An 8537-nucleotide genomic window follows, 5' to 3' on the forward strand; every position below is an offset into this window, starting at 1 on the left:
AAGAGCAAACATTTGCAGGAAATCAAAAGGGCTCAAATTGCAAAGATCAACAGAACCAAGTGATGGGAAAAACCTTTGTTAAGAGAAACAAGAATGGCGTAAGAGGAATCTTAATAGTTTGATCATTTAAAGAGGCTAAGGTAAATACTCAAGCGAAAGAACCAAAAACTATGTAAGAATTATGATGCCAGAGAAAATAAGGAAGAAGAAAAAAGATAAACACGGTTAGGTTTTCTAACTTGCAAGTCTCTCTCCCTCTTACTCTGCTAAGAGTAAAAGAAAAGGTGGAAAGAAGAGATGAAAAACACCACAAAGCCACCCCTTTTGGGTCATTCCAACTCGTTAAAACAGGGAAAAACCAACTATTGCAGAAGGGAACGGTGAGCCTGGTAAAAGGTGGGAGGAGGATGGGAAAATGCAAGAAGAGGGTTGCTAAAGTTATGAGTTCATTTTCCCTCGCCCCCTCAAGGTACCATACTCACTAGGCTGGAATGGCAAGTTTCGCTCCAGCAAATGAAGCAGCAAGGAAGTGACTTCATAAAAATCTTCCTCTGCTCTAGGGTAATGTGAGTCTTTCACGATTTAACTCAGTTTACCACATCTTGACCTAGTTGAAAACTGGGTCAGACTATTTTTCTTGAACGGAAGCCTAAAAACCACCCTACCTTAAATGAATTTCTATTTTTGCACTATTTTCTATATTCAGTTTCTCTTTTACCTTTTTGGAGATGCTAACAAAAATTACTCAAGCCAGTTAAAGACCCTGGACTCAGAATCCATAGACAGAGGAAAAGGAATCAGAGATTTCACAGGGAAGTTGGAAGACTTGCTTCGGACCTCCTCCTGATGGGGCCCTGGGTGTTTATTTAAGTGACAATCAGCCCATTTCAGTCATGACTTTCCTCCCTCTCTGAGCAATTATTGAGGCACAGATGAACTCCATTTTGGCTCAAAGAGTTTGTAAACCAAAAATAAAATTGCAAGGCCCCACCCACCATCTGAATGGACGCCTCTTCTCAGACAAGGGCATTCCAAAGTTGGTTCAGCCCATGATGGGAAGGGAGGATTGGACATGCCTCATTATACCCTCCTCCCTTTGGGGAGCCAATCAGCATTAACATCGACACAGACCTTAAAGTCTGGTAAGAAACACTTGCAGTCTATTCTCTTGGAAGACTGCTACTTGGAGGTTTCACCTGTATGATAAAACTTTGATCTTCACAACCCCTTATTGTCCTAAACCAGACACTCGTTTCTCTTGATTCCAGGTCTTTAGATAGTAACTCTTTCAACCAATTGTCAATCAGAAAAATTTTAAATCTACCTATAACCTCGAAGCCCCACTGCTTCGAGTTATCCCAGCTTTCCAGGCTGAATCAATGTACATCTTACATGTATTGGATTAATGTCTCCTGTATCTCTTGAATCTATAAAACCAGGCTGTGCCTCGACCACCTTGGGCACAAGTTCTCAAGATCTCCTGAGGGCCATGTCACAGACCATTGGTCCCTCATATTTGGCTCAGAGTAAATCTCTTCAGATATTTTAGAGTTTGCCTCTTTTCCTCAGCAATTTCTATGAGGCATGGAAGAAAGATGTGAGGAGTTGGGGAAGAGAGGAATGAGGAATAAATGAGGCTGCCCAGTTAGGTTAGGGGCGGGGACTTCCAGGACACATTGAGGAGTTTGGGAGGCTGATAAAGAGAGGGGCAATATGATTAAAGCAGATTAGAAGAAACACGTGGCTGGTGGAGGGATAGAGCGGGAAGCGAATTGATTCTTGATGAGTAAATGCATCCTGGCCAGGACCATAAATATTCCCTAGAGCATGATTACTCATGATCTTTTCCCCATCTGGCTGGTTGGAATAGGTATAATCCCTAAGGAAACATGCCAGATAAAATAAAATAGAGGATGCCTCATTAACTTCAAATTTCAGATAAACAACATATTTTTTTTAGTGCTATTATGTCCCAGGCAATATTTGGAGCCCACTTAAAAACAAACAAACAAACAAAAAAACCCATGTGCTGTCTAGCTGAAATTCAAAGCTGCTGGGGTGTCCTGTATTCGATTTGCTAAATCTGGCAACTCTATCCCCAGGGCAATCTTGGCAGTCATGACAAAGTAGAACCCAAAGATGTTGCTGGATCTCAGAGCTGCAAGAGAAGTGCACAGGAAGGCTGCCTAGATGTTAGGACTTCTGACTTCCAAAACTATAAAAGAATACATTTGTTTTTTAAGCCACTAAAATGTGATAGTGTGGTACAGTGACAATAGGAAACTAACACATAATCTAACACATTTTTTCCTTTTTCTGTTTCTTTGTCTACCCCATAGATAGAGACAATGCTACACTTGGAAAGCAGAACCTTATTGTTCATTTTCAGAAAAGAAAACTGAGGACATAATCAGTATTTTCATTTGTAGAGTAATTCTCAGCATTCTTTCCTTGACGCTATCTACACACTTTCTTATATTTCTCTTCCTCTTCATCTAATTCTATCCCTCTTCCCAATTCTTTCTATTCCTGTTTCCATTGCTTTTCTTTTCTCTATCAATTACCCAACCCTCATCATCCATCCATCCATCCATCCATCCATTCATCCAACATCCTCTTCCATGCTTTGTTTTCATATTTCATGTAAAAGAGTACTTTTCAAGTTCACTCATATCCACTTTCCCAAAATACTTGACACATTTTATCCTTCATCCTTCCTTTCATCATGTTGTGTCACTAGTTATAGATCCATTTGAGTAAAGAAACTTTCCTTTTAAAAATGCAATACTGGCCAGGTGCAGTGGCTCACACCTGTAATCCCAGCACTTTGGGAGGCTGTGGCGAGAGGAACACAAGGTCAAGAGATCAAGACCAACCTGGCCATCATGGTGAAACCTCTTCTCTACTAAAAATACAAAAATTACCTGGGCGTGGTGGTATGCACCTGTAGTCCCAGCTACTTGAGAGACTGAGGCAGGAGAATCGCTTGAACCCGGGAGGCGGAGGTTGCAGTGATCCAAGATTGTGCCAGTGCACTCCAGCCTGGTGACAGAGTGGGACACCATTTCAAACAAACAGGCAACAAAAAAAATGCAATACCTCCAGTTTGGGTGTCAAATTTCAGCATGGGTCTGGGGCACTTGTTTAAAAGCCAGTATTTGGGAGATAATCATTTTGTAGGTCTGCGTGGGGTTCAGGTGTTTGTACATTGGTTAAGTATTTTGAAAAATGATATGCAGAGACCACCTGTTTGCAAGACTCTGGGATTTCACAGATTGGTTTTTAAAAAGTTGTGGGGGATGCACAGCAGAGGGGTGTTTACTAACATACAGTTTCCAGTTATTTATCAGAGCAAAGTCATTACAAACCAATGAAAAAGCAAATGTGCCACCATTTCACTAAAGAAAGGACATTTTAACACCATAAATATGGGAAGAACAATTTTGCTATAATGAAAAGCTTATCTTAAGAAAGCCCAGGAGGTAAACTTATGTTGATATATAAATTTTTAAAGAGACTATATTAAGGAGTTCAGATATTTTACCTTACTTGGGCTTATTTTTTGTTTCTTTATACAAGCTTGTCAATTTGCACATATATATTTGGTGCAGTGTGAAATGAAGTGACAATATCCTACTTCTTCCTGGATTTCATTTTTATCAGTTATTGTTAAAAATCTGTTCCCACATGCATATGTTGACAGAAATAGAAACAACTTTCTTAAAGCTATTTCATTCAATCTAAAATATTGTGACTAATGATGAAGAAGGAACCCCATGGTTTCAGCCATTTCTCCTGCTTTTCCTCATTCTCAGTAAAGATGAAAGCTGCTCTGGTTGGTCATCTGCCTGATTAGCAGGGAGAACAGCCAGGGCTGGCCCCAGGGAGCTTAGGGCTGAACATTTGAGGCCAGAAAAGAGAAGTCTGGCAGAAGAAACCTCACCCTAGGTAGATACCACACCATTGACTTCTGTTAGGGAGCCACTTTTTTTTTTTTAATGTTTGGAAAATGTGATGAAAACTTGCCAGCCAGTGGTTCTCTGGAGCACATCAGAATTGAAGCAGGGTTTTTCTCAACCCCTTCAGACTTGCAACAGGGGTGACCCATTTATTTGGCCTGTCGTGCTCAACCTCTCGTGGGAGGAAGCACATGAGCGATGAGTGTGGGATCTGGCTGGTCACTTTGGGCGCTGGAAGGAGAAGACTTCATGTGGGCCCTGCAGTGGTACCCAGGTGGGTGTTCCTGCAACCCTAAAGCCCCAGAGGGCATGTTACAATGCTCTCATTGCTCCATCAGTGACAGCAAAGGGCCACTGTGATGGCCTTTTTTGGTTTCCTGCACTAGGTGGGTCCCAAGCTCTTCTCTGGCATCCAAGGAGAATGAGGTTGCATGGACACCTGAAGGATGGTGAAAGTGGAGAATTTTATTTAGTGATGAAAATGGGTCTCAGCAGAGAGGGAAGCTGGAGATGGGGCAGGACAGACCAATAATCTCCTGAAGTCCAAAGTTAAGCCATCTCTCCTCTGAAGTCCAGCTGTCCCTTTGAAGCCAAGTAACCTCTCTCCAGTCAAGTCACTTCTCTCTTTCTACCAACCGAGTCTGGGGTCTTTATAGGCACAGGATCGGGGGTGGGACAGGCTCTAGGCAGTTTTGGAAAGGGCAATGTTTGATTGGTAAAAAGACATTATTCAGAAAGAACCAACTGGGAGAGAGCAGGCAAAAAGGGATAGAAGTTCTCACTTTGGGCCATGGGTTTCAGGCTTTTCGACTCGAAGGTGGAGTTTCAGTGGGGTCCTGCCCCTGTCTGCCTAGAATTTATCCGCCTCCTGCCTCTATCCAAATCACCTGTATTGCTTTTAAAACAGTTACTTGATCCTAACTCAGACCTATAGGGTCTGAGTTCCTGGGAGGTTTGGCGTGGGTAGTTTATTTTTCTTAGACCACAGAAGTGACCTGATGCTCACCTTTGTTAAGAATCTTGCCATGCATCAGTGGTTCTCACCCCTGGCTGCCTGTTACGTTTACTGCGAGAAGTGCCTGGGCTTTACTTAGGAATGCTTTGCATCAGAATATCTGGTTGGGGATGATGGGGCTGGACATCAGTAGTTTCTTTTTTTTTTTCTTTTTTTTCTTTTTTTTTTTGAGACGGAGTCTTGCTCTGTCGCCCGGGCTGGAGTGCAGTGGCCGGATCTCAGCTCACTGCAAGCTCCGCCTTCTGGGTTTACGCCATTCTCCTGCCTCAGCCTCCCGTGTAGCTGGGACTACAGGCGCCCACCACCTCGCCCAGCTAGTTTTTTGTATTTTTTAGTAGAGACAGGGTTTCACCGTGTTAACCAGGATCGTCTCGATCTCCTGACCTTGTGATCCGCCCATCTCGGCCTCCCAAAGTGCTGGGATTACAGGCTTGAGCCACCGCGCCCGGCCGACATCAGTAGTTTCTAAAAGCTCCCCACATGACTCTACTTTGCTCCTGGGGTAAAGAATTCCAGGGGAAATACGTTTGGATTCACATAATTGTGCATACAGTTTCAGGAGCTCAATGTAAGGAACCCTGCACATGACAGTTTGAAGCCAGTCTTTAGTGTGACTGAATAAATCACAGGGCTTCCTCAGGAGGCAGACCCAGGACAAGCACTGTGATACTAACTAATGCTTCCTGAGGACTTTCTGGGTCCCCGGCCCCATTTGAGAGGTTTCCACTTATTGCTATATCTCTCAGGGACTCAAGAAGGTCAGCATTTTTATTATCCTCATTTTACAGGAGAGGAAATGAAGGTCAAATCAATTGTCTGGATTCATGCCCCTGAGTAATGATGTAACCTGGCTCAGCACTTGTTCCCTTAACCAGAATCATGGGCAGGAGGAAGAAGAGGTTGGCTGGGAAAGGATTTGGAGGGGATTGTTGAGAAGGGAAGTTAATGGAGAAGCTCCCAGCATGCTGGCAAGCCAGTAGGTTGGCAAGTAAGGGTGAGTCAGCTTTGCTAAGTGCAGAAGCTGAAGGAAAGCCACTTGGGAACATCCCTGGGTGGGAAGGAGAGTTGGTGCATGAAGTTTGTTTGATGAAAGACAAACTTCCTTGTCCTATTTCAAACATTTCCCAGAGCTTTGTACCTAGAGGAGAGGATGAAGACTGTTTTTCAGTGTGAGGCATGAGGCATGTAAACTGTAAAGTGCCCTTCAGTGGTGAGCTCTTCTTATTACCATGTGACCGCTCAAAGAAAAGTAATTTGAATTGAAGGTATAGTATTATACCTGCAGTCTCTAGAATGAAGGCAGTCATGGCCCCTTTCCTTTGTATTGTTCCAACCACACCAAGAGAAGCAGCCATGCTTTGAAAGGAGAAAAGAAGATCAGGAAAATGCTCTTAGAGGATGGAGTCATAAAGATGAGAGCACTGGAAACTGTGGTGTGAGTAACCAGTGGGGTTTCGAGGTGATCTTGAAGGCCATGTAAAGCTGGCTTCCGCTGGGCTGTCCTATAGAAAAGAAGTTAGATATGCTAGATACAGTTCCAAGGGCTAAACTGGTAGGCAGAGGCAAGAGGTTTTATCCTACTAGAAGAAAGCTATCTCTCTCCAGCTGTCTTGAGAAGAGTATTGTTTGTTACCAGAAAGAACCAAGATACGGTGAACAATAGCTTCAAAGAGAGTGCATCTTTCAAGGTCTTTGTAACTAACATTCAGTAGTTCTGTGATGATTCCTCAACCTCACTCAGTTACGGAACAAGAGTTTATTGGCGTTGTGCTGAACTTGAGTGATGCAGTGGTGAATTTGTTGACTTGGCAAGTAAAGGAGACAGAGAAATAAACAACTCCATTCCTATACTTATTCCAAGACCTAGGTGTTGAGTTCAGATTCTTTAGCACTGTGTTTCCTATTTACATTTTATTTTATTTTTTGAGACAGGATCTGGCTCTGTCACCCAGGCTGGAGTGCAATGGCACCATCTTGGCCACTGAAACCCTGCCTCCTGGGCTCAAACGATCCTTCCACCTCAGCCTCCCAAGTAGCTGGGACCACAGACGTGCACACCACGCTCAGTTAATTTTTGTATTTTTTGTAGACATGTGTTTTTTCCATGTTCCCCAGGCTGGTCTTAAGCACCTGGGTTCAAGCAATCCTCCCTCCTCGGCCTCCTAAAGTGCTGGAATTACAGGCATGAGCCACTGTGCCCAGCCTTCTATTTATATTTTAGAGTTCTCTCTCTCTCTCTTTTATTTTTGTGTCCCTCTTTCTTTACATTTAATATCTTCTTTTCCTCTTCTGTAGCCATCTGTCTCTTAGTTGTTTTTTCTTGTATTTCCTAGTCTTTCACTTACTCCATTCCTAGTACCATTAATATGTGAGTGTACTCTCTCCTATATATCTAAATATCTGCTCATTGTTTCTATATTCCTGGTTACAATAGAAAAATCAAATTAGTATAGTCTTCAAATATTTAAGCATCACACATAGCTTTCGTCAAACCCATGACATATTTCAATAAGAGAGGAAATAATCCCTTCGCTCCTCCAAACCTGTTCTCTGAAAGGGGAACTTCGTTCCTCCACCTTAGTCATGGGAAGTACTGAGAAGTTTACACCAGAAATGATACCTAACACTGTATATTTTGTTACTGGATAATGAATAGCTTTCTTGTTCTGCCTAGGCTTATCAGGTGCCAAACATTTCTAGAACAGTAGCCTCCAGCCAACCCTGACACTTCATTGTTTAAAAAGTGGGGGTTTCCACTGTGAAGAAACGATTTGAAGTTTTATTCTTTTCATATCTATAGGTTAAATCATGCGTGAATTTTGATAATAAACATTTCAATATAGTTCTGCTTTACCGTGAAAGTAGAGAGCATGTAACAACATATTTTAGGAACATTAACATGAACTTGAAGAACACTAAAAAAATAAAAATAAAAATAAAATCCCTGTAGGCAATAGCACTTTCCGTTTCAAGAGAGAAATAAATCAAGATAGTAGTAGAAGCAGAAGGCTGCATAAGAGCACGGTTCTGTTACCTGTAAACTATGTGTAGGTACATTTAACCATATGTTTAAACAGTGATATAGTCCAGAAGTTTTAATATGATATTGGCCCTGTATTCTAAAGGAGGCTTTTGCCCAGATAACTTTCTACCTCCAAAAATAAATCAGACCCCAGTTAGGGTAAGATTTTCCCTGGCTTTATGCCCTGCAAGATAATAGAAATTTTTTTCTTATCATTCCTGTAATGTTGCACACTTTTTGCTCATTGTATCGCTGAAAAAGATATGGCCAGTTGTCTGACTGCCAAAGAGATCATCAATTGTTAAGGGATAGGGAAATGACATTTCATGATTTGTGCCAGGTACTTTACAAGGTGGTTATACTTATTTCTTGGGAGAATTCTACTAGGTACAGATAAACATTTGACACATGAGGTACCGAGGCTTGGCTCTGAGAAGGTCAGTAAATTGCCCACATTCTCATAGGGATTAGGTAGCAGAGTAGGGATCGAACTCCCACCTTTCTGACCCTAACCCCTCCCTTTTTTTTTTTTTTTTTTTTT

Source organism: Colobus angolensis, unplaced genomic scaffold (assembly GCF_000951035.1).
Source record: "Colobus angolensis palliatus isolate OR3802 unplaced genomic scaffold, Cang.pa_1.0 Scaffold33, whole genome shotgun sequence".
NCBI lineage: Eukaryota > Metazoa > Chordata > Mammalia > Primates > Cercopithecidae > Colobus > Colobus angolensis.